The sequence below is a fragment of the Macaca nemestrina genome, chromosome 6, assembly GCF_043159975.1.
Source record: "Macaca nemestrina isolate mMacNem1 chromosome 6, mMacNem.hap1, whole genome shotgun sequence".
Classification (NCBI taxonomy): Eukaryota; Metazoa; Chordata; class Mammalia; order Primates; family Cercopithecidae; genus Macaca; species Macaca nemestrina.
In genome coordinates this window covers 61,579,209-61,605,979 of record NC_092130.1, presented here as the reverse complement: position 1 = coordinate 61,605,979, position 26,771 = coordinate 61,579,209, and the positions used below count along the sequence as shown (strand labels likewise).

The 26,771-nt window shown below is 39.2% G+C and overlaps 1 protein-coding gene across 3 annotated transcripts in view; it reads right to left on the bottom strand.

Moving 5' to 3' along the window:
• The window catches only part of LOC105500020 (DTW domain containing 2), a 474,953-nt gene that overhangs the window by 131,999 nt on the left and 316,183 nt on the right, over positions 1-26,771 (bottom strand). Inside the window, exons 8-9 of one of the 3 annotated variants that reach the window (XR_011624757.1) lie at positions 26,353-26,474; positions 6,390-6,638 (exon numbers count right to left, since the gene is read on the bottom strand). The exons of 1 other annotated variant lie outside the window; for it this stretch is intronic. The gene's annotated coding sequence lies outside the window, so the exon portion shown is untranslated. Of the gene's footprint in view, positions 1-6,389; positions 6,639-26,352; positions 26,475-26,771 lie in introns of those variants that run through there. One more of the 3 variants, XR_011624755.1, reaches the window with a different exon arrangement.

The window sequence follows — 26,771 nt, the reverse complement described above, 5'->3', positions numbered from 1 at the left end:
GGGTGAAATTAAATGAACAGGAGGATTTGGAAGCACAAATAAACAAGGCAAAGCAGCATATTGGGTAAATCAAATTACTGATAAACATCCTACCTGTGAAATAACTATTCAAGGAAAGAAATGTAAAGGTTTGGTAGATACAGGAGCAGACATTTCAATCATTTCTCTACAGCACTGGTCGTCCACATGGCCAATTCAACCTGCTCAATTTAACAAAAAGGAGGAAAAATAGGGATTACAGGACAGTCCACACACAATTGAATCTAGCATTATTTGGTGAAAATATCCAACAACAAAAAGTTAAGAAATAGGTAAAATAATAACTTGGGTTAGAAGTTATGCTTGTATTTCTCCAGGCAAAAATCAACAGCTGATTTGGATATCATCAAGACACCTGTAACCTTATCGTGAGCCAGATGCTGAGGAAGAGACTCCGGGAGGATCCAGAGGATCCCCCAGTTGCAGCCATGTAGAAACTGACACTGAGGAGGATCCCAACTGTCACGAACAACACCCGTCAAACACAGCCACCCACCTGGGGACAGATCAAGAAGCTGTCACAGATGGCAGAGGAAAACCTGAGGAAAGCAGGACAAACAGTCACAAAAATAATTTAATGGTAGCTATGAGAGCAGTTATCACCACTGCCATGAGTATTCCTTCAATAAGGGCTGGCACAGAGAACAATTACACTTATTGGGTATATTTATCAAACCTGGCTGGCAATAATGCCTGGATGCAATCACTCTATGACACAGTTACACATGCTTTCTGATCTCAGTATTTACCATAATAAATCTGCTCCTATTATTGAGGCATACCGCCCTCAAAAACCTATTTGTAAACAGGATTGGACCCAGTTAGAAAAAATGAACGCACTTGTTTAGGAAGATTGCATTGCAGAACAGGCAGAGGTACTGCACAACGATTCCTATGGAATCATTATTAATTGGTCCCCTAAGGGGATGATTAGCTTAAATTGCACCTCTCAGTCTGCATGCCACGGTCACACTATGTTCAGATGATCTGAACAAAATGGTCAGATGGTAGAAATGATAAGAAGTACAGCAAAAGTTCCTATTATCTGGAACCATGGTAGTATAGTGTCACCTCAACCTCAAATGATATGGCTCCCTCTAGGAGCTAAATGTAAGGATTTGTGGAAACTATTAAATGCTCTTAAAAAGATCAAAATTTGGGAAAGAATAAAAAAGCATCTAGAAGGACACTCTACAAACTTGTCTTTGGATATAGCAAAATTAAAAGAACAAATATTTAAAGCATCCCAGGCACACCTGGCCTTAATGCCAGGCACTGGCGTGCTTAAAGGAGCTGCAGACAAATTAGCAGCCAGTAACCCATTAAAATGGATAAAAACACTTGGAAGCTCTGTGATTTCAACAATGATTGTGCTTTTAATTTATGTTGTTTGTCTTTGTATAGTCTGCAGATGTGGATCCTGACTCCTGCGAGAAGTAGCTCACAGTGACAAAGCTGCCCTTGCTTTTATCTCTTTGCAAATCAAAGAAGGGAGACATGTTGGGAGCAAGCCCCCCAAAGTCTGGTCATAAACTGGCCCCAAGACTGGCCATAAATAAAATCTCTGTAGCATTGTAACATGTCCATAATGGCCCTAACACCCAAGTTGGAAGTTTGTGGGTTTATGGGAATGAGGGCAAGGAACACCTGGCCTGCCCAGGGTGGAAAATCACTTAAAGGCATTCTTTTTTTTTTTTTTTTTTTTTTGAGGCAGAGTCTCGCTCTGTCGCCCAGGCTGGAGTGCAGTGGCGCGATCTCGGCTCACTGCAAGCTCCGCCTCCCGGGTTCCCGCCATTCTCCTGCCTCAGCCTCCCGAGTAGCTGGGACTACAGGCGCCGCCACCACGCCCGGCTAATTTTTTTTTGTATTTTTAGTGGAGACGGGGTTTCATTGTGTTAGCCAGGATGGTCTCGATCTCCTGACCTCGTGATCCGCCCGTCTCGGCCTCCCAAAGTGCTGGGATTACAGGCTTGATTAAAGGCATTCTTAAGCCATAAACAATTAGCATGAGTGATCTGTGTCTTAAGGGTGTGTCCCTGCTGTAGTTAACTAAGCCCAACCTATTCCTTTAATTCAGCCCATCCCTTCGTTTCCCATAGGGATGCTTTTAGTTAATTTAATATCTATAGAAACAATGCTAATGACTGGTTTGCTGTTAATAAATATGTGGGTAAATCTCTGTTTGGGGCTCTCAGCTCTTAAGGCTGTGAGACCCCTGATTTCCCACTTCACACCTCTGTATTTCTGTGTGTGTGTCTTTCATTCCTCTAGCATCACTGGGTTAGGGTCTCCCTGACCGAGCTGGTCTCGGCAGTATTGCATTCTATCTCTCCCTTCAGATCTACTACTATTTGTTTTATATATTTAGGCATTCTAATGTAGATTGCCTGTGTGTGTGTGTGTGTATAATATATACACATATATTTTTATATACTTATATTATATTTATGTATACATATATATTTATATGTGTATTATATTATATATATATACATATAATTGTTATATCCTCTCTCTGGACTGACACTTTTATAATTATGTAATGACTTTTTCCTTTTCACAGCTTTTTTTGACTTAAAATCTGTTTTATCTAAGTATTGCTATTCTTTCTTTCTTTTGGTTTTCATTTGCATGAAATATCTTTTTCTGTCCCATTACTTTGGTCTGTGTATATGTGTCCTTACAAGTGAAGTTAGTATCTTGTAGGCAACATATAACTGGAACTTGTTTTCCTATTCATTCAGGCACTCTATGTTTTTGATTGGAGAATTTAATCTATTTATATTCAAGGTAATTATTGATAGGTAAGGACTTACTACTGCCATTTTGTTAGTTGCTTTCTAGTTGATTTGTAGATGTTTTGTAACTTTTTTCCTTTCTTGCTATCTTCCTTTGTGATTAAGGGATTTTCTCTAGTAGTAAGCTTTGATTCCTTACTTTTTATTTTTTGTTTATCTAACATAGGTTTTTGTTTTGTGGTTACCACAAGTATAAGAAGTAAAAGAAAATACAGGGAAATATTTTTTAAATGAGGAAAATAATAAAATACCAAAATGAGAAATTTAACAACACGATTAAAATTATTTTTAAAATCAAACAGAAACTCTGAAGCTGAAAATTATGCACAAAATGAAAAGTGCAGTAGAGAGCATCAATAGTGAAATTGACCAATCAGAAGAAAGACCCTGTAAACTTGAGGTCTAGGGCTGTTGCAGTCTGCTCATTGTAGGGTTTTACTGCTGTGGGCCCAGTGTTGAAGCCTAAGGCAAAATCCAGTGTTCACTTCCCTATCTTTCCTTTAAGCAGAGAGTATCTCCCTCCATGCTGCAGGGCCTGAGATTAGGGGAGGTGTGACACAGGTAATGTAAAAGTGCACATTCTACCCTGTTTAATATGTCTTTTCTTATTTCCTTGCTACACTTACGTGCTGTTATCCTTTGCCTGGTTTTCTTTGCTTTTTTGTAAAAATATTTTCATGTTTGGATAGTTGGTCAAATTGATGTTTCTGCAGGGAGACAGGCACTGGAAAATCCTGTTCTGCCATCTGGCTCTACCCTTCTCCTTTTGTTTTCTTCAAAGAGTTTTACAGTTTCTGGTCTTATGTGTAAGTCTTTAATCTATTTTTCACTTTATTTTTGTGTATAGTATAAAATCAGGGTCCAATTTCATTCTTTTACATGTGGATATCCAGTTTTCTCAAAATCATTTTTTGAAGAGACTGTCCTTTCTTTATTGTGTATTCTTGCCACACTTGTTGAAGATTAGTTGATTATATATGCCTGAATTTATTTCTGGACTTTATATTCTGTTCCATTGATCTATGTGTCTGCCTTCATGCTAGTACTGTACTATTTTAATTACTGTAGTTGTGTGACATATTTTGAAATCAAAAAGTGTTCTTTCTTTCTCAAGACTGATTTAGCTATTCATGGTCTTTTGTAGTTCCATATAAATTTCATAGTTTTTTTTTCAATTTCTGTAAATATGCCATTGGAATTCTGATAGGAGTTGCACTGAATCTGTAGATTACTTTAGATAGTATGGATAGTATGGATATTTAACATTATTAAGTCTTCCAATCCATGAACATGGGATATCTTTCCACTTGTTTGTGTCTTGTTCAATTTCTTCTACCAATGTTTTGTAGTTTTTGGTATACAAATTCTTCATCTCTTTTGTTAAGTTTATCCTATTTAGTGCTATTGTAAATAAGATTGTTTGATTTATATCCTTTTCAGAGGTTTTATTGTTAGTATGTAGAACTGCAACTGATTTTTGTATGTTAATTTTGTATCCTGCAAATTTATTGAATGTGTTTCTTTGTTCTAATAGTGTTTTGATGGAGTCTTCAGGATTTTCTATATGTAAGATTATATCATCTGCAAACAGGGACAATTATAATTCTTCTTTTATTATGTGGATACCTTTTATTTATTTTTCCTGCCTAATTGCTCTGTCTAGGGCTTTCCATATTACATTGAATAGAAGTGGTAGGAGTGGGCATGCTTGCCTCATGAACATATGTTCGTCTATGTTGTCTATTTTTAATAGCATTCCTAACATATCAATTATAGTTATTTTAAATTCCTATTTTATAATTTCAACATCTTACGTTGTATCAGAGTCTGGTTCTGATTGCTGCTTTGTCTCTTCAGACTGTGATTTTTTATTGCCCTTTGGCATTATTTGTGATTTTTTATTAAAAGTATCACATGTATTAGGTAATACGGACTTAATAAATAGATCTATAGTATAAGAATTTATGTAATCTGGCTAGGAATTGGGCCAAGTTAAATGTTTGCTGTAGATACAGGTGCCAGAGGCTTCAAATTCCTGTGATGTCCTTTTATTGTCTCTCCTCTTGACTTTAGTTTCACTAAGTACTCTCCCTTCCTCAAAAAGAGTCTGTGTCTGGCAACTTTTTCAACTATAATCCACTCTTAGCATACTGATTTCTATTGGTGTAGTAGTATAAAGGAGCATTCTATAATTCTCCAATTAAACTTCATCAGTCTTCTGGCTGACCTATCTCAGAGCTGTGATCTTCACAGTGTTTTCCCACAAATATAGCTTTGTTCCATCCCTGCTTACTACTTTCTTCCTAATTTCAGGATTTCTAATATATTTCCTTAAAACCTTGACTCATTTATGTCTTCCTGTTTCACACGCAAGTAAGAAAGCTAGAGGAAACTGAAGTGTAAGAAATGCCTTTACCCTAGATGGGCTAAGGCAAGTCCTTTTCCCTGGAGAGTGGGGCTTGGTTTCAGAGAACGTTCTGGGTATATTTTTCAGTGATTACTCTTCCTCTCCAACTAGCAGAGACACACAGATTTTCCTCAGATATTCACCATGAGAACCTGGTAGTTTCTTGGAGGCAGATTTCATGAAAATGTGTTCCCCTTTTCTGGGCTGTGGCCCCACAAATGTTTATCACTCTCAAATTAGTACAGCCTCTAGCAATTCATCAAAATTACTTGTGTTCCTTATACTTTATGGTTTCAGCAGCTTTTGCCTGAGGTAAACAGATTTGGCTATGTCTTTCTGGATGTACTTGTCCTTCCAGGTTTCATGATGGCAGTTTGTTCCAAGACCTCAATTCTCTGACAGGTCCATGAAAAGTCATTGATTTCCAGTGTGTCCAACTTTTTCTTGTTGTAAGGATAAGAGTTATGATTTTCAAGCTTTTTACATATCAGAACGCAGATGAGCAGTCCATTGAAAGGTTGTTAGCACAGGAATAATATTGTGTTATATGCCTTATGTTTCTAAAAGACCACTCTGTATATTATATCTCCCTTTTTGGCCTCAGGCTCAGATATTTTAGGGTTGTTTTTTTTTTTTTTTGACAAACACCATCTTAATTGCAACCCAACACTTATAAAATACATGGAAGAAAAACATGCAATGGACACTTTAATTCCATCTGGGAACATCTAGAATACTCCGTAGAGGTGATAATTTTAGGGCATGAGGATTCATTCTGCATGCACTCCATGATAATTCTCAAAACAACTTATTCATGTTAGCCATAGCCTTAAGTCTAAACACCATGGTGATGTGCCACAGCAGTGTTGTTTGTTTGTATCAGTAAACCCCCTCCACTTACTTCCTCAATGGAGATGGTTGGTGTCATCTACATTTATTTTCTAATGTTACTTTCTCCCATCCTTCTATTGGGATGCCCTTACCTTGGCTAACTTTTGGAGTCTAACTCATGTGTCACATACTCAGTGAAGATTTCTCTAACTAGAACTACTTTCTGTGTTCTCCTCCTTCCTAAATCCCTATGATGAACACAATTCATACCCAAAGAAAGCAGCACTGTTTTTTTTTAAATTGAACTAAGTTTTAAATTTATTCAATTACCCTAGAGTTCATAGAGCAGTGTGAGTACATACTGAATGCACAATAATTGCTTGTTAATTGAGAAAGAGATTCCTAGAAGCTGGCTTTGGTGGGCTACTTGTTTTGCATGCTGGTGAAATTTGTAAGAGGATGATAGACAATTGGGCTAATGGAATGAAAATTTACCTGCAAAGTTCAGTTGAATTGTAGTCAGTCCTTACTTAACATCATCAACAGGTTCTTGGAAACTATGACTTCAAGCAAAGTGACATATGAAAACACCAATGTTACCACAGGCTAATTGATCTAAACAAGAGTTAAGTTACTACATCATATTTCTGATCATGGAAACATCACCAAACTTCTAATAAAGACATAAAGTACTTCTAATATTAAACATTAAAATACATGTGAGCTATACATACAGTTAAGAAAGATTAATACAAGCAAATCATATAATCATTTACCCAATTTTTGGTGAATTAGTGAGTGATGACAGTTGTAGTGATGGTGAGTTAAATCAAAGAATAAATGTTTGCAAAGTGAAAATTGTCAGGATTACCTCATACCACCATGCAGTTCAAAAGTAAATAATAGCAAACATGGTGACTCTCTGAGCACTTCCTTACTGCATCATTTATTGCTGTGCATTTGTATGATTATCATATACATTATGAATTTTCATTGTACAATAACTTGTATTTATTATTTTATTCATTATTCATTATACTTATTCCAGTTAAGAGTCTCAGGTGGCCAGAATTTATCCTGTAAGGTCAGGGTCCTAGGAAGGAGCCAACTCTGTACAAGATGCCATCCCATCACAGGATGCACTCTGACACTCTGTCACACTCGCTCAAACTGGGACAATTCAGGCATTCCAATTAACCAGATATGCACATCTTTGGAATATGGGAAGGAACCAAAATCCATGAAAGAAACCCACACAGACATGGGGTGAACGTGCAGACTCTTCACAGACAGTGGCCCCTGCAGGAACTGATTATTTTTCCTCAACATTATAGAAACAACATTGAGCAAAACAATGTTATTCGAGGACCTGTTGCTAATGAAAATAACATTATTTTAATGTGTGTGGATATGTATGTTTATAGATCTATATCTTAATTAAAACTTTTTATTAAGAAAAAACTAAGCATAATTTCCCTGTCCTGTACACTTTACCTATTTTATATTTTAATTTATGTGATTAGATCTAAACAGTTCTAAGAATGGCAGCTGAGTGCTGAGGCAGCAGCATATAAATCACAGAACAACGAAATCTAAGAGCTGAAAGGACTGTGAGAGTTTATCTGGTCCAATCTTATTTCAGAAAGGGAAATCATGGTTTATACAGCATTAAAAGGCTTGTCTAAGTCAAAGTGCCAATGTCTGGAATCTACATTCACTACATCCTCCTCCAGAATCAAGACCCCATCAGCAGGTGCTAGGAACACCAGGGGCCTAAGGTGGACACGACAATGTGATCATGGGATACAGTTGTCTACCTGTTTCTCTGAGTTCTGGATGAAATGAGATGCGGTGAGATGCTGTCTGTTCCCCAAGACTGAAAATTCAACCTTTGGTCAACTATTTCAATACACATCAGAAGTATTTAATAGGCCACTTGGCTTTTCTATAGCTCTGGTGATAATTCCTTTGTAGAAACATCTACAGCATAAAAGTTGTCAACACCAAACTCAATTTGTTAATGTTTTAAGAGATCACCCCAAGTGACCAATTTAAATTTTTAAAATGTGCATTCCGAAGGGTGCCTCACACGGGAAGGGGTTTGTTTTTTGTGTTTTTTAAAAACAAAACAAACAAAAAAAAAACACTAATTAACATCAATATCTCCATGTGCTGCTCACCATTAGCATGCAGAAAAGCCAGCACCAATTGATGAAACAACATGCCAACAAACACACAGCACAGACAAGGCACATTCAGAAAGCATAGGGCAAGATGCTTTGGACTCTGGCCCTGAAAAACGTCTGTTTTAGTCTCCCTCAGCACTGCTTTTGTTTTTGTCTTTTTCAATTAACCTCTTTAAATACACACTTGTACCAAATAAACAAGGAGGGTGGGAGGACAAACATTTCAATAATCTGAATTTTTTGCCTTAAGCCTAAGGAAGGCTTCCAAACTAAAGCAGGTTTCTGATTGATTGTGCTATTGGGCTGCTTCTTTGCCATTCACCTGGTGCTATTATAGCCAATTCATTGATAGAGATTTTATGCCATTTTCTTCTGAGATTCCTTTTTCTCCCTCATCAATCACTAAAGTAGTGAATGGTAGCTGATCCAATGAGAAAGACAATAAGGAGGAACAGAAAACGAGTGACTGCCCTGAAGTTCAGACTTTGGCTGCCTCTAACTTCATCTTCCCTCTGGTCGTTTTCCCTTTCATGTGCCAAACAAAGACTTTTTAAAGAATTTTAAAACATGTTCCCTTAAGGGTTTGCTTTCAAAATGAAGCCTTGCTTTAAACATCTCTTTTGTGCATACTCTGCAGGATGGCTGGACAATTTCCAATGCTGCCTCGGCCTGTAGACTCTGTTATATTTTCGTTTTAACAATTTCCATCCCAAACACACTATAGTGGCAGCTGACACATAAAAACTTCAGTAAGGTGTAGTTTTAAGGAGAGTAGCCGTGGGCAGAGCTTTGATTCTTTATCTCCTAGCGACAGACAAACAGGTCCACAGAAAGTCACCACACAGCCATGAACCGGATGGAACAAAAACATCAAATTCAAAAGCTACTTGCACTTTAGAAATGGGTCTTTTCCTGTCTGTTTTTCTTTTCAGTTCCTAGTCTGTGCACTACCTGCTTTGGCCATTACCGGGACTACCTAACTGTCATATTTGCCATAATATGTTTTCCTTGGTCTCAAAAGCAGAAAGCAATGAAGGACAATTTCTCTGTGGCATCTCACCCAACTCCAGGGTTTATCTGTGCTTAGTCAATCAGAAGTTTGACCTTGGTAGGTATCACACATAATTCTTGTATTTTTCCTCCCTTGAAGATTTTCAATTAGTTTTTTCTATATTTTAAGATATATCCCTTTTCATTCCTAAGAGTCAAGTACAAAACAAAGGAGATTAAAAAAGGACAGAGACACATCATAAATGCATTATTTTTCTTAAGAGCTTTACGGAAACATAACTCACATACCACACAATTCACCCGTCTATTCCTACATTCCATATAAATGGAATCGTACAATATGTGGTCCTTTGTAACTGGTTTATTTCACTTAGCATAATATAATGTTTTTAACATTCATCTATGTTGTAGCATGTATCAATATGTCACTCCTTTTTGTGGCAGAATAACATTTCAATGGATAAATAAAATATATCACATTTTGTTTATCCATTCATCAGCTGATTGGCATTAGGGTTGTTTCTACTTTTTGGCCATGATGAAAAATGTTTAGCAGCATTTAGGAACATTTATGTACAGTTTTTTGGTAGATATATGTTTTCATTTCATTAAGAATACACCTAAAAGTGGAATTGCTGGATCATATGATAATCTCTATGTTTAACCATTTGAAGATCTGTCAGGCTATTTTGCAAACAATTGCATCATTTTACATTCCCACCAGCATCGTATAAGGGTTCTGATTTCTCTACTTCCTCACCAACATTTTATGTTATTTGTCTTTTTTATTATAGCCATCTTAGTGGATGTTAGGTAGTGTCTCATTGTCATTTTGATTTACATTTCCATGATAGCTAATCTTTTCATGTGCTTACTGGCTATTTGTCTATCTCCTTCGGAGAAACGTCGATTCAGATCATTGGCCCTTTTGTTTTGTTTTGTTTTGTTTTTTTGAGATGGAATCTCGTTCTGTCACCCAGGCTGGAGTGCAGTGGCGTGATCTTGGCTCACTGCAACGTCCGCCTCCCAGTTTCAACCTCCCTCCTGCCTCCCTACGCCTCCCGCCTGCCTCAACCTCCTTAGTAGCTGGGATTACAAGCACCTGCCATCAAGCCCAGCTAATTTTTATTTTTTCAGTAGAGACGGGGTTTCTCCATGTTGGCCAGGCTGATCTCAAACTCCTGACCTCAAGTGATCTGCCTGCCTCTGCCTCTCAAAGCTTTTCTCCCCTTCTGTGAGCTGTCCTTTCCCTTTTGTGTGACATTTGTTGAAGCATAAAAGGTTCTAATTTTGATTTTGGCTTTGGCAACATCATAGATGCATTTTTGTCCAAAGGCTCTCACTGAACTTGAAGCAACATAAGGCCAGAAGTTCATGCAGCAGAATATAAACTTCTGTGAGACTTGATCATACCATTCCTGTGTATCCATATCTTAGCTAAGAATCATTTTAATGATTCCAAAAGAATGGTGAAAAAGTACCCATAATGGTCTTTGAACAAAATCTTATTTCAAGATATTTTACATCTCAGAAGCATAGCTTTCTGCCTCTGAAGCCCACGTCTGAAGTCTGCTAGTAATTGTACTTACTCTGCAGAAAAGGAGGACAAATGGAAGATTTTAGACACAGGCCACAGATGGACATTTGACCATAAGAATCTGTCCAAATAAGCCCCGGCTGCCAAAACTACTGCCATTCGAAACTGTGGGGTTTGTTCAGTTTTAAAGATACTTCAAAATGAGAGGTGCCATTAGAAAAGTGCCACCAAAATTTCATCAAAAGGTTTGTTTCAAATGTATTTATTTTGTAAGGTTAAGTCTTGTGCAATTTTCTTTAATCAGTTAGATGAGTTGTACAGATACTAACCAAACAATACAGAGTCTCAAAAGCCAAGTTACTAATTGGAATTTTTTCAGTCATTAATGCAATTAAGAGTTTTTCAAAAAAAAAAGAAAAAAAAAGGGAGAAAAAGGAGGAATAGATTGAGAGAGTCTAGGGTATGCGGTGAGCCAGGAATGGGCCATTATACTCAAAAGGTGTCTCTCTATAAACAGATCAATTCTCACAGCATTTGTTTTGTTAAGGGGAATACAGTGGAGCCAGTTAGGGCTTTAACCATTTGTTCTGCTCCATGACCACAATATGTCCTTTTGTTTTCTCCCTGTCAGGACTGCCTCAATCATGTAATAACCATACCTAAAAGTGACCACTCACAGCTTCACTGGATAAATTAAACCTGCCAGGGAAATAAGGATGAATGTATGCTCACTATGCTAGTAGAAACACACAATTCAATGTTTTTGGAAAGTTGATCCCCTAAAATTCCTAAACATTTCTTCTGTCAATGGCAAAGATTTCTTAAAAAATAAACAAACAAACAAACAAAACTACATCTAACATCACCAGGAAAATGCATTTTATTAGATTGGGGCTTTGTTTTCCAGATCCTTCCTAAACAAAAATTCCCCTTCTCCCCCACCAATAAAAAATAATTAAAACAGATAAATCAAAGCTCTATGCTCAATTCTATAATTCTACCCTCATCATCCAAAATATAGTCCATGGGGAACTTTGCAGGGGAAGAAAGGAGACCTTTCACTAGAATTATGAATATGACATTGAGCAGCACTTTTTACTTTTCTAACATAAACTTTGGAAGATTATGGCTTAGCATCTTGACCATGTTCACAAGAAAATATCAGGTTTGTTAGCAGAACAAAATTGCTACATTACAGTAATAACATCTTAGGTTCATACAACTCTGCTATGCATTTGATTGTCTTTTTTCCATGTGCCCGAGACCCCAGAAGGAAGGGGTCTGTGAAGACCCAGAGCTGAAACACAGAATAAGTTAACACAAGTAATTTGTGATTCTGACTGTTGTATTCTTGCTTCTAGGCTTTCCGACTTCTGGACCTTCTCCTTCCCTGCTGCTTTTCCCCTCCTACCTCAAAATCTGGGTAAATCATCCAGGAGAATAGTCTCTCTGCTCCATAGACAGTAGTTCCTGTCATCCCCCAAATGATCTTTTCCTTGCATAGTCATTCAGGTATGACAATTTGAAATAGACTAGGAACCACCTACTCCAGGTCGTTTTTTTCAGAGATTTAAAAAGCTCACCAGGCCGGGCGCGGTGGCTCAAGCCTGTAATCCCAGCACTTTGGGAGGCCGAGACGGGTGGATCACGAGGTCAGGAGATCGAGACCATCCTGGCTAACACGGTGAAACCCCGTCTCTACTAAAAATACAAAAAAAAACTAGCTGGGCGAGGTGGCAGGCGCCTGTAGTCCCAGCTACTCGGGAGGCTGAGGCAGGAGAATGGCGTGAACCCGGGAGGCGGAGCTTGCAGTGAGCTGAGATCCGGCCACTGCACTCCAGCCTGGGCGACAGAGCGAGACTCCGTCTCAAAAAAAAAATAAATAAATAAAATAAAAATAAAAAGCTCACCAAACTCTCAAGGTTGCTGTTTACATCTCTATAGCTGTTAGCCAGAGGTTCCAGAGATCTGCACTCAACAACTTCCCCCACAACACACACACACACACACACACACACACACACCCCATTGCTTTCTGTTGTCCTGCCCATAAATGGCCCCTCTTCCAGAATCACATCTCATTTCTTTCTTTTCTGGATCATATCTAGACACACCTGGGAGTTCTGGCAACCATGTGTTCTTATCCCCGGGCCAGGAGGAGAGAGTCTAGAGTTTGTGGAGGCCTTCCATTTTCTATGTCATCTCCCAGGAAGAAAATCCCTTCACATACATGCTATCCTCAGTCCTCAAGGCTCAGTGAAGCTTCCATAAACATTGGGCCACCTGCTCAGAACCCAACCCCACTAACACAACCAGTGAAACTATGTAATGAGCTATAGAATGGGCATGAGCTATGGAGTCAGACAGACCCAGGCATGAATCCTGGCTCTACCATGATTAGCTGACCTTGAGCAAATCACATAACCTCCAGAGGCCTAGATGACCTCATGTAAAAAATAGCAGTAAGACTTAGGTTGTAGTAAGGACTAATGAAGACAATAGATGTAAAGTCCTGAATACAGGAGCTCGTACTGAGGACTGGCATGTGGGGAGCACCCAGTGAATTGTTGTGATATGACAGTTAATAATCAGTGAACGGTCTCCAAGGCCATTGCAAATACATAAGGCTGTGCTTTCCCTAGACCCGCCCATGGCTGTGAAGTACCCCAGAAATGTTTTATAGCTGAGATCTCTTCAATTTCAGGAAACTGCCCAAGGTTAGAATCCAATCATTTCAATTATGTGAATGGTGGCAGCATACCCTAACTAGGACCTCCCTACTAAACTCTTAAAGTTAAGTGAGCAAACCTAGACACAAACTCCCTTTTATTCCAAGAAGCACTTATTGAGCACCTACTGGGTGTAAGCCACCATGCTTTAGTGCTTCTGGGAAAACCAGATTGAATAAGTACCTTTGCTATTTTCAAGGAATTACAACCTACTGAAAGAGTTATACATAGTTATACACAGTGATGACAGGCAAAACACAATCCAAGATGATACATTTACAGAGCTCCTGTCAAAGCACAGCCCTTCCATGGGCTTTGCACAGGCTCCCCAAGCACCAACACCCAGTGTTTATGCTTCAGACCCAGAATTAAAACACACCAAAGTAGAGTTACAAGAATAGATTCCTTTGGATAGAGAGATTGACAACTTTGTCCCTCAGCCCCAGCCCATGCCTTCTGAACTTTCTGGTCTCCAAGCATGAATGGGATGTGGTACAGCTGCCAAATGTTTCTGTTATTTACACATGTGTTTTTTCTGTCTACCAGGGCTCAGAGGGGCCCTGAGACAGCCAGCCAAAGCCGTTCCCCTTTGTAGCTCTGAATCTTTCTGTGTTTGAGAGGCCCCTCCTCCAGGGGTCTATAGTCCTTTGCAAGAATGGCCATGATGTCCTCTTCCAACAAAGAGGAGTTTGCACATTTTCTGGAAAGTTCTAGTATTTTATGAAGCAACAGAAGCTGAGAGTGACAAGGTCATCCAAGGGTATGGACAGAAACTGTGGGGCATATGGACCCATCTGGACAACTCAGCTAGGCAATGAGCAAATCCTGACTGATAGTGTCCTGTGGAGCCTCAGCTCCTTCCTATCTGCCTGCAAGGGAGTTGGCTCTTCTTTCTCTCCTCCTGGTGAGGCTGCAAATGCCAGCCCCAATCTGGATAGGAGGCTCGACTCAGTTAGTGCCCAGGTTAGAAGAAGCAGCGAGCAGCTCCTCTCTGGCCTGCTGAGGTGTTCACAGAGGGGGCCCAAGTCTAGAGAGCAGCATCTGGTACCCTCTCATTAGTCACTCCTAGCTCGCAGCCTCAGGATTCACATGCACCAGCCTGGAAAACTCCTCCAATTACACAGCTGGTGGCCTTGTCAAAAAATGAAAGCATCTTCACTGGTTTCGCCCTCCAGCTCAGAGTTGCCCAGCCAAGCCAAGCCCCTGCCCCAACCCCTTCTACACATTGCAGCCTGAGATCTTTCTAAAACAAAGCACTGATCACTTAACTCCCCTGCTTCAAAAGCTCCCATTTCCCCACCAATTTTCAAAGTAAGATCCAAACTCCCTGGTTCACTGCATGATCAGCCATCACTCCACTTTCAATTGCCTCCTGCTATATCCCCACCCTTCTCTATGATGTGTTTTCCATGCTGAATTCCCTCCAGCTTCATAGGCACATTGCTGATATTCTTTTTTGCTCCCCCACCCTTAAGCCCTTTTGCAAATGCTTTACTCTGAATATAACCCACTCTACAGCTCTAACTCCTTATTCTCTTGCTCAGCAGAACCCTTTCAGGGCTCAATTTAAATGTTATTTTCTCCTAAAAACCATCATTGTCTGCTCCATTTCCAAAGACTAAGTAAACTATCTCTCATTTGAGTTTCCAAAGCACTTTATACTTCCCATAGATTATTGTGCATTGCATTATATTATGTTTGTTATTTATTATATTAATTATTGCTCCTCACTTTCCACATACACACTGTATTTTGAGGTCCTTGGAAGTACGACTCTGCTTTTCACCATTATAGACTTATCCTTTAACCTAGCATAGTGCTTGACAAATAAGTATGTAGCCTTAAATATCTATCAGATAAGTGTATGACAGCTAAGTGAATCAGCATCAAAAATGAGTAAAGAACTTTCCTATAACTAAGTTTTAGATCAAGAAGATATCTAATAAGCATCCAATTCAACCCTCTTGCCTTTAGAGATAAAGGAATTGGAACCCAGAGAAGGTAAGTGATAGCTTGGTTGGCAATTGAAATCCCAGCCTGAGTGAAACTCATGTCCCTAAATTCCCCTGCAAGAGCTCATACAGACACCAAAAACTTCAAGAATCTATCATTAATAGGATAATTTTTTATTTCAAGACAGGATCCTTAGGCTCTATCCTCACATCAGACCAAAATTCAGTAGCACAGTGGTAGTGTTTTCTCTAGGAGAAACCTCATCTTGAACCTATTCCTCTCAGTATATCATATTGCGTAGACACACGCTCTAAGGATTCCATGTAGTTCTTTCAAGTTCTTCTTGTTCCATGTTGAAAGAATGGACAAGGACCATCAGGCTGTTATGCCATCACAATACTCTCAAAACCCCTTTATATTTTAATACACTAAAGAGTAGCAAGAGAAATCTTTGGCTTTCCCTCTAAGTTCTAATGTAGGATTTACTGAGTAACTTGCAACAAGTAGATTTGTGACTATTATCTGTAGGACAATAACAAATTCCTAATACCACATTTGCTTCCTGTGGAGGTTCAGTTATGTATTTATTCATAATTTTTCTGAGATAGGGTGTTGCTCCGTCAGTCAGACTGGAGTGAAGTGGTGCAATCATAGCTCACTGCAGCCTCAATCTTTCAGGCTCAAGTGGTCCTCCTGCCTCAGCCTCCTAATTAGCTGGGACTACAGGTGTACACTACCACCAAAAAAGTGCCCTGACAGCTTTTTTTATTTTTAGTAGATATGAGGTCACGCTATGTTGCCCAGGTTGGTCTTGAACTCCTGAATTCAAGCAATCCTCCTGCCTCAGCCTCCCCAGGTGCTGGGATTACAGGTGTTAGCCACCACGTCCTGCCTAGAGATTTACTTTAATTGCATGTTATAATCCAAATTACTGCAAATTCTTTAAATTGAGTGGATTGTATTTTACAAATAATTCATTTGGAAGCTGAATTCAACTCCCAGATTCTTTTGCAGCTTCAGTGACCTGAGAGCAGAGGGAGGTAAGTGCCCCGGATACTAGGCAGTGGGTGGACAATCAGAGGCCCTGATTGTTAGGCACTAGCTGGTTGAGTGAAAGAATGAGTAATATTATGCTGCCCTCTGGATTCAGCAGGAAGTCGGAAGTTATTGTGCTTAATAATGTTCTGTAGGATTCCATTGAGCCAACTGCCATCTTCTTGTATTGACAAGAATGAGAGTTAAAATTCATTATTAATTTTTTTTAAATTTCCACCTTTCAAAATAATCTCTTTTTTAGAGTTTTCCCGAGTTCAGAAGAACCTACTTCCACTCCTTTGGCTCTCTTGCTCCCTAGCAGGGGGCTACAGTATTGTCCATCGCTTCTGGCCCAGTTGCAGGTAAACAGAAGTTTTTTGCCTTGTCATCGAAGTACCCACGGTCACTTGGAAAACAGCTTCCCCCAGGAGACAACAACACTGGAAACGCTTAGAAATGTCCTGCTCCTAAACTAACTTCTTTTGTTTAAAACTTTTTTTGTTTTAAAATCTAAAATAGGATTCACTTACAGATGAGGCAATTCTCTATTAACCAAAGATATCCTGCTGTGTACCCCCTTCTTTGTGCTGTGGTTTTCATGCTGAATTCCACGTTCATTTGATCACATAGTTCTGTTGGGGCTGCCCACAGAAAGATACTGACCCTGCTCCCTGGACTCTCCCAAGACTAGTTCTACTTTGAGGCAGCTCCTCCCATAGTGCCCTCCACCAAAAGGCCACCTGGCTTTCCTGATCCATGGAGAGAACCCACCCCGGCTTTCTTGTTCTGTGAACATGGTCTTTTCTAGGAGCAACTTTATCATAGTCAATCGAACATGCCTTCCCTCTGAAATACTCTTCTTAAAAAAAAAAATGCAGGATGAGGTGTCCCTTACTTAAAACATTACAGATGTCTCCTCCCCTTAGGGAATTTTTGTTTCACAACAGGAAACAGAAGTTTCTTTCATACCGATCCTCAACTCTCTGTTCTTATTCTTTTGATGCGGAAGAGAATTTTGATAAATTGCCAGGACGAGACTTCTAAAGGCTAAGTTGTATGTTTACATGCTGGTCTCTTTGTGACAAGGACAGTGTCCTGTTTATTTCTATACAATTACAGATTCTTTACAATTGCTTAAGAAATGCCTGTTGAATGCTGGCTGATTGACCATGCTTAATAAGAAACAGGATATCCTAGAGATGCTTACAACAATATTTGCATAACCAAGTCAGTCATTTATTCCCAGACTCTCACCCAAAGCAGGAATTGCTTTTACAATAGCCTGGCTTCTGTGTGAGTTCTAGTGGCAAGAAGTTTGTTTGCCACTCCCTGGCTCTAGACAACCCAACTGCTTATATTGAGTTGAAAGCAGTTTCCTTGAAATTTCCATTTGATTTGGTACAAATTAGGCTTGACATCCACATCTTAAAATCACCTTGGAGGCCAGGCTTGACTTTTGATTTTACCAGTGGAACACCAGCTTTCTTGGCTCACCCCAGAAATTTGAATCTGGTCAACGAACATTGGAAAAGGCAACTAGGTAATAAGCTGATCTTCACATGCACCTCCCTAAGATATGAGAGCCATTGACGTTGCAAGGGCCATGACAGAAGGACATTCCTCTTGATTTTGAATCCTAATGTGGCTAATGTCTTACCAAGTTTTGGAAAAACATTTGGCCATTCATTCTCAAACATCTTTGAAACACCTACTAAACACTAGGGACTGAGGTAGGTACTATGCATACAGAGATTAAAGACACAGTCAAGGCTTTCAAGAAAATCACATTCTAGCTTGAAAAAAAGTAAAACAATAAAATCAAAACTATATAATATCCATAGACACAAAGTTCTAGTTCTATAGAGAAATCTTTAATTCAGACAACAAAGGTCATAGAAGGCTTTCCCAATGTGGAAATGTTTGACCTGATTCACTGGATGACGGAGTAAAATCTAGCCAGCCAAAGAAAAGGAACAGTAATTGAAGCAAAAGGATCAGCCTATGCAACAGCATGGATACTACAGAACTAAAACATGCTCAGGCTTAAAGATACTGTGATGTTCCTGGAGTGTAGGTTGAAATGAGGGACTGACAAAGAGGTGAAGCTAGATGCAAATGCTGGGGCCTGATCACGAAAGACCTAAGATGCCATACTAAGAAGTTTAGCCTTTATCCTCTTAAACAGAGTCATTGAGAACTTTGGGACGTATAGTAGCCATATGATATTTGCATGTTGGAAAGATCACTCTGCTGGTATGGTAGAAAGAAGATAGGAGGAGGAAAGAGTGAGCTAAGGAGAAAGAAGGAGTAGGTTGGGATTACCTAGGATAGAATGAAGACAGCAGCAGTGGAAATAGGGAGAAAGGATTTAGGACACAAAAAAGAAGGACAATCAGTAGACCTTTGGACGTAGGTTGAGAGAGAAGAGGAGTCCAGGGTGATTCTAAGATTTCTAGCTCACATGACCAGATGGAGACAAGCACATTCACCACATTGCCTTTGTTAGTGCTGCACATGGACCACAGACATCAGAATCACTAGAGATACGTGCAAACAATGTCAATTCCTTGCCCCATTCTAGACTTAATGAGTCAGAATTTATGCATGCTGAAGTTTGATACTCTCTGCAGAAAACAGAAAGAGGAGTAGGTGAGACAGTTAGGCAGGTAATAAGCTTAGTTTAAAGCCTGTTGATTTTGAGAAGCCAAAGGAACATCCAAAGGGATGGGTTCTACCAACAGAGAGTATATAGGACTCTAGGCCAGGGGACACATACGATCTGAGGTTGTCTTCTTTAAGGGTCAACACCTTTAAGAGTAGCTACAGATTTTAAATAAAATCATCATCCTGAGAGGGAATATAGAAAGGAAGCAAAAACAAGAAGCCTGAGTCTAATCCTGGGAACACTGAAAAGTGGAACAGGAAACATGGCAGGTAATAGTACAAAAAGTACAGAGTTCAGCCCTGGCTTTCACTAAACCAGCTGAGATGGGACCTAGAGTAAGCATAGTTTTTCTGAAGATGAGATTTAGTGCAAGTGTAGCTTTTCTGCTGATTCTAATCCATTATGTCTAACGAAGAGAAGAGAAGGAGAGTATAAAAGATGCTACCAGTCAAATCTGTAGTGAAAGGTTTATAAGCTTTAGCCATGAATTGTTCAGGTTGTTTTCTACCTAATTACCCCCAAGCAAGAACACTTTGGTTCCTACAAAGGAATGTACAGTAGCCAATAGTATGGTTGTATGCACCCAAGCATTATGGACACCTCTTAGAACCCAAATTGGTCCAGAAATGTGAGATGGAGTGACAGAAAAAGCAGGATGATATAACTCTTTCTTACATGCTCCCTCTGACAGCCAAGGGCTAGAGCAGTCACTATTCTGGGCTCCATAAGATATATGCCAACCTGCAATTGCTAAGAGAAAATTGCGACAAGGAACTCTTTTTCAAAAACAGGCATCAGGAACTAGTTTGGCCAATCTATTTGAGGTGAATTCTCCAATTCAGGCAGGGCAATGTGACCCCTTATGGTCCCTCAGTGGTAAGGATAGAGAAATGCTTTTCATTCAAATATCTCAAATATTTAAACTAAACCCACCTATGCAAATTTAAAACAGCAAACCTAACACAGTGGAGTTAGAGCTTCCAAAACTTTCTCTCACCGTCAATAAAACTCATTGTATATGAAAACTCAGACAATTTCTATAGCACATATCGACCACTTTGAAAAAAAAAGTATTTATAGAAATTGGGACTACTGGGGCCTTCCTAAATTGTCATTTATGGAAACACTTTTAAGATTTCTATTTGGGCAAACGAGTCCTTCAGGGGTTTTTCCAGCATGATCTTGGAGAACAGGTGAATGCTAGGTATAGACTGCAGAAAGACAATGGCTAGAGCATCTCCAATATCTTGGTCAATACTCACCAAGGGTCAGAAAGTTGGAAACATAAGCTGCCTTTATAGCTGTGTTCTCAGTCTACCTAATAGCTAGTTGGTCAGGGAGTCTGTTCACATCTCTCAGCATTATCTCTCTGTGCCTCAGTTTCCTCATCCTTAAAATATGGACAATAACTGTACTTGCCCAAGACGGTTGCTGAGAGGGTTAAATAAAGTAATATATGAATACATAATAAGTGGTCTATAAAAGTTTGCTCTTATTTTCATTGTTGAAATCAATAAAGCACCATTTGATCTGAAAATCTTGTGGGTTGAAAAAATATCTTAAGAAAAACAAGTCCTCATGATAAGTACAGCTTTTTATTTTTCTTTAATTATGAAAGACTCTAAAGTCCAAACACAGCCTATTTATTGAGGCTGGTACACTTTGCCTCTTTAGCGACACCTGAATTTAAGCCTAAATAGAAGTCACGGAATTCCATTGAGTGGGGCAGTTTGTTGTTGAGAACAGCAAGGACTTTGGAATAAATGCGAGTCCTGGTTCCCTCAATTTCCAACTTAAAAAAATTGAGGAGGTTTCTTAACTCTAATCCCCATTTCCTCGTTTGTAGAAAAGAAACCATATCATTAACCTGGACGGGTTTTTATAAAGATTTCAAATGAGATAATGTAATGGATCTCAATTAATGTGTTTCTTTTCCCCTCTCAGACCAAAACTTGTCATGAGGAATATTTGTCTAAGGTCAAGAGCTAAGAGTTAGCAATGCTGAACTATGGTCCTCACATATCAGTAAATCCATGATTTTTCTTCTTTCCTGTTATTTACTGCATTTAAATCATGAAAATCCTAGTAGTGGTGGGGTGGAGGGGGTGAACTTACTATAAAGTTCATTAAAGATTGAGTGCAGAAGGTTTCAATCTGTGACATAAAAAATGAAAGCTGTACATAAGGGAAGTAAGTGCGAAGAGGATTTTGTAGGGTGGATTGGAGCAGAAGAGGTTTTGAAATTGGGGAGATCACTTAGAAAGCTAATGCAGTAATCCAGATATGAAGGGATGAGGACCTGGACCATGTGGTAGTATCAGGACCAGAGGGAAGATTCAATAAGCTATGCTTTGAAAATATAACAGCATTTGGTCTAGGATTTTACCTGATATGGGGGATAAGACAGAGTTGAAACTATAGTTTTAAATTTAGTTGGTCGTGGCAGAGATTGATGGCTATACATCAACATCCACGTGAGCTCTTTGAGAAAAGAGATGATGTCTTTCATTTGGTTCCCCATGTAATCTAGCACATTGCTCAGTGCATGCAAAGTTGGTATTCAATAAATACTTGTGCTAAATCATCAAAAAAAAAAAAAAGATTGAGTGCAGAAATGAAGCACAGTGTTTGTGCCAGGGATCACCAACTCAAATATCTACAGGGATCATCCCTGTAATAGAAATAAGAGAAGCAACTTGGGCATAACAGTAGGAAAAGGTGAAGATGATGGCAAACTCTAAAGTGAGCATTGGCAACAACTTGGTTTACCCCAACTGTCTCCATGCAAGGATGCAAACCCAGTGATGTTAGAGCTTTTAGTTTTTGAAGAGAAGCCAGAAGTAGTTTGTGAAATTTTCTGAATTCTAAACATTAGCATCAAGTTCGATTAAAAACAAACACACCCTGTAGGCCAAATAAGAATCATTTGTGCCAAATTCAGTCTATGGACCATCAGGTTGCAACTTCTGATTTATAAATCATCATGATGATCACCACATGGCTGACCCTGGCAGAAGCTCAAAAGTGGTCATGAACGTGAACCACTTCTTCATTACCACCCATAACTGGTTTTGTTCTCCTTCACTTTGTATTCAACAAACACCAACAAAATTAAGCTAAGGAGAACTTGGAAAGGACATTTCAGAGAAGTAAATTTGCCTGGACTAATGATCTCCAGGGAGAAATTTTACCCAAGATCTCTTCAAAGCTTTCTTCGACAAGTCCAGGTACCCTTGGTATTGAAAGATCTGTCTTCTGATGCAGGGCAAAAGACAAAAGAGACAGGCCAGCCTGGACTCAGGAGCTCCCCCTCCCTCATCATGGCCAGCTGACCTTGACAGGAAGAGAGGTAGAAAGTGCTTGGCTCTCAAGCCCACTGACATTTGGAAGCACAGGTGCAGCCCAGAGCCCTGGCAGGATTTGGCCAGGCGTTCCTGTGACAAGCCCAGGCCTGAAAGGGAGACTCCCCTGACAGTCTGAGCAGGAGGCTGAATCTGTCACTGTCTGGCTGGCAGGGCTGAAAGGGTTGTCTGCGGCAAGCGCAGATACCGGATGCCTGAATAGGGACTCAGTCAAGCAGGCATTTGTCACAGAAAACTCCCCCAACTCATATTTCACAGGGTGATCAGAAGCGGTGAGGCAGGGACCAAAGTGGCTCATCACCAGAATATTATCAATGGTGGTTATCATACAGGGACAGCTGGGCTGGAGGCCAGGGAAGCCCTCTTTGGAGACAGCAAATGTTCAATGCCCCCGGGATGGTGGGGATAGAGCCAGCCAGGCCCCACCCCACTACTTCCATACATCAATGCATGGTGCTCCAACACTACCACCTTGAGGCTCCAGAAGGAAGGAGCTCAGAGAGGCTATTCCACATTGGGAAGAAGGCACACAATTCCAGGTAATTCCAGCCTGGGAGCTGAGCCCTGCCTAGGTTCCTTTCAGACTCAGGTCCCTGGCCTTTTGTTTCAACAGCCTCTCCCAAGTCAAAGCAAGGCAAGCCCCTTGGGATTTATCCTTCTAAGGAAGAGGGTTTTATTTTTCTTTCATCATTGTTACTCTACAATGTGCTCTATAAGACTTGATTCTGTGCTCAATCAATGTGATTGAATGAAAAAAAAATCAAAGAGGCAGAGGAAATGCCATCAAATTTAGTTTTGTCTCAGGAGTTTCACAAAGAAATGAGTTATTTCCTCCTCTCTTTCTAATTATTTTAGCAAGGCAATCGAGGGTAGTGATTACTGCCAAGTGTCTCATCCATTAACTGAATGGCCCCTACAACCATGTTCCCCAGCCCACCCTGCATTGTAAGTGACTTACCTCCTTTGGGAAACTTGAGAACCAAGTTATAATAATAAGCAAAAGACAAAACTTTTTTCAGAACAACCATAGCTTTTTCAAATTCAAAAGCCAGATGATTTTGACATGACTAGCAGATTCATATAGTTGCAAATTGGGCAATAATTAGATAATTGCTAAAATACAAATATTCAGGTATGGTGACAGCAATAATATGAAGAATGACCACTAACATTTATTGGACACTTTGCATGTAATAAGCCTTCTTTGAAGCATTTGCATGGACATTACTGAGTACTCACAATAACCAATGTAATGGAAATAATATTAACCAGTAGTACAGGGGAGGAAACAAAGGTCCAAAGGCTTTATTAAATTGTCCAAGTCACACAGTTTGGAAAAGGCAGAATTGGGATTACAAGTGAAAAGTACCTTATACATCATTAGTACTAAAAATGTATGTTGATGAGAGCTGCTAAAGGGTGGTGGTGAAATAACTCAATTTAAGTAAGAACACCTTGACTTAGTCTTACTATGTAAACAACACCTACCAATTACTGAGAAAAAGATGACTACTCTAACAGAGAAATAAGCAAAAAATAGAAAATTCACATAAAATTTTGACAAGTGAACAAAAATTCATGTAAAATCTCACTAGTACTCACATAATTGAAAATTAAAATGACATGATATGCTATGTTTTACCTATCAAATTAACAAATATCTCTCAAAGTTATAACATCCAGCATAGGTGAGAGTGTACTATAGCCACCATTGGAAGAAGTGTTGATTTTTACATTTCTAGGAGCAACTTGATAATGTATGTCAAAATCCTGAAAGTGGTTTATATCCTCTATGGAAGTTTTAAAACATGGCTATAAATTCTTTGGTATTCTTCACATTCAGTAGTGGCGTCTATCCCTTCCTTATCCCTTCCTTATGAACTGAGGTGTGCTTGTAACTGCCTTGACCAATACAGTATGGCAAAAGTGATACCACAAGACCTCTAAGGTTAGTTAATACAGCCCATGAACCTCTGCCTCACACCACTGGACTCCTCACTCTTAGAGCCCTGAGCCATTGCCTAAGTACAATTATACAGAGGCCATATCTAGGAACAACAGTCGACAGTCCTACCTAAGCCCAGTCTTGGCGTCTTATCAGCTGGGGTCCCAGTGTCATGGAGCAGAGAACAACCATCCCTACTGTGTTCTTTCTGAATTCTTAACCCACAGTATCCATGGGCATAATAATGTGGTAGTTGTTTTAGGTCACTAAGTTTTGGGCCAGTTTGTTAAACAGCAATCAATAAGAGGAACAACCTCTTACACAGTAATTATTCTTCTGGAAATCTAAGGGAATAATTAGGGACATGCAAAAAGAATTATGAACAAAGATGTTGAGGGCATCATTGTTTAAGACGGAAAAATATAAAACATAAATATGAACAATAAGAATTTTTTTCATCCCCATGATGAAAAGCAGCAATTTAAAATCAGATTTTGGAAGACTATTTAAGATTATAAAAAGTCCTCATAACATATTGTTTAAAGGGGGGTTTTACAATAACATAGATAGCAGAAGTTTTCTTTAGAGAAAAAAATGGACATATATCTATGCATTAAAATTATATAAAAACACTCCAAAATTTAAGCAGTAGCTATTTCTGAGTTGTGATATTATAGATGATTTTGATTTTATTCTTTATGATTTTCTGTACTTCTAATATTTCATAAAGTTCACAAAGGGAGTAGACAATTTGCTAATGACCTCATTAAATCTGTATGAATTTTAATACATTTTCAGAAGACCTGAATTCAAATTCCAACAAGTTCTATTTCAATGTCTTTGGAAAAACACATTATCTGCCTAAACTTTAATTTCCTCATCTAGAAAACCAAAATAACAATATTTACCTCAAATGATTTTTGGGGGGTTTTAGGATAGATAGGCCACTTTTAATTTTTCCTAACTAGATATCAGAGAAAAATCTATATGCTTAAAAAATCTTCTTTATAATTTGATACATAATAGATGTATACATTTTTGAGTACTTATGGGATACATGTGATTTTTCTTAAGAGACAAAGTCTTACTCCATCACCCAGGCTGGAGTGCAGTGGTCCAATCATAGCTGACTGCAGCCTGGAACTCCCAGGCTTAAGGGATCATCCCATTTCAGTCTCCTTAGTCATTAGGCTTATAGGCATGAGGCACCATGCCCAGCTGATACTTTGATACATGCAAACCATATGTAATGACCCAGTCAGGGTAATCCCCTCAAATGATTTTTATGAGGTTAAACGAAACAGAAACTATGCAAGTTCCTGGAATTCATCTATGTACCTAGTGGGCATTTAATAAGTGCCTTTTTAATTCACTGATAAGTATTTTGTCCAACATTTCAAACACAGTCAGAATGAGCATTTGAAATAAATATCTACAGCTCTCAAGTGAACAAAAAAACACTAGGGCTTGGCTTCCTATCTAACTGCTCATCCAAAACAAGGAGGATTTGGTAAAAGCTGCAAAACACTCTACCTCTCCCTGTCACACATTGACACTGAGGACGGACAGCAAGCCTTCCTGCTATGACAAGTAGATAGAAAACAAAAACTTGGGGTAAAATGAACAGGTTGGTCAATTACTGATTTTGCTCTCTGCATGTGGAAGCCATTTCTGCTATTTTATCTGTTCCCACCGTGACTGATGAAAGTTTTAGAACAAAAGCCTTCCAATGAGCTGTGAAGAGCTACCCCTTTTGTCTTTCCGGTATATCTTCTCCTTTTTATCATCCCTCCTTCCCATTCCCATGCCACATGCCAATTATTGATAATAGTTAATAATAACAGGAGCTAATACCTGTTCAGAACTGCTCTGCACCAGGCACTGTTCTCAGCACTCTGTTTGTATTAACTCACTTATCTTCAGCATAATGCTACCATGAAGGTACTATTATCATCTCTGTTTCTTCTATGAGGAATCTGAAACACAGAAGAGTTAAACGACTTTCCCAAGGTTACACAGCTAGAAAGCAAGGAGACAAATCTAGTCAGTCAAGCTCCAGGGCACATAGTCTCTAACTCTTATCTATACTGCTCTGTGTAATTAATATAATGACTTGATCCACTATACAAAACTTGGCACGAGGAGATGAGCAACAGATAACCTTTCACTAATCTTATTAGCAGGACGAAGCTCAATCCTACAGCCTAACTCAAGGACTGCTCTTTCAGTAACGGTATTATAAATAGAGGAAAGGAACAATTGCTCTTCCACAC